This window comes from Physeter macrocephalus, chromosome 11, assembly GCF_002837175.3.
Source record: "Physeter macrocephalus isolate SW-GA chromosome 11, ASM283717v5, whole genome shotgun sequence".
NCBI classification, from domain to species: Eukaryota; Metazoa; Chordata; class Mammalia; order Artiodactyla; family Physeteridae; genus Physeter; species Physeter macrocephalus.
Window position 1 is genome coordinate 146,482,747 of NC_041224.1, and position 358 is coordinate 146,483,104.

Consider the following 358-nt stretch of genomic DNA (forward strand, 5'->3'; position numbering starts at 1 on the left):
TTTTTAGGCAGATTGCAATCTTGGCAGACCACTGCCTCTTGTCTCTTTTCTGTGATCCTTTCATACTCGGCATGTAAAAGGCCGCCGCTCTTTGCTCTGGGATAAGTACCTAAGGCATTTACTTAAAAACACCCAAGTCTGGAGAAATAATTTTTTTGTCTTTAGGGCACCATCTCCTTTCCCGAGGTATTGCACCCCAGGTTTGGGATCTGGGTCCGCAGGCTACAGGGAAGAGTTCGGTACGGGAAGCTCATCCTCCCACCCTCTGATTGGCCGGCTCGCACTCCACTCACGCGGCTCGCGTCTCTGATTGGCCTCCATGGCAACCCCCCCCCCCCCCCCCCCCCCGGGACTACTT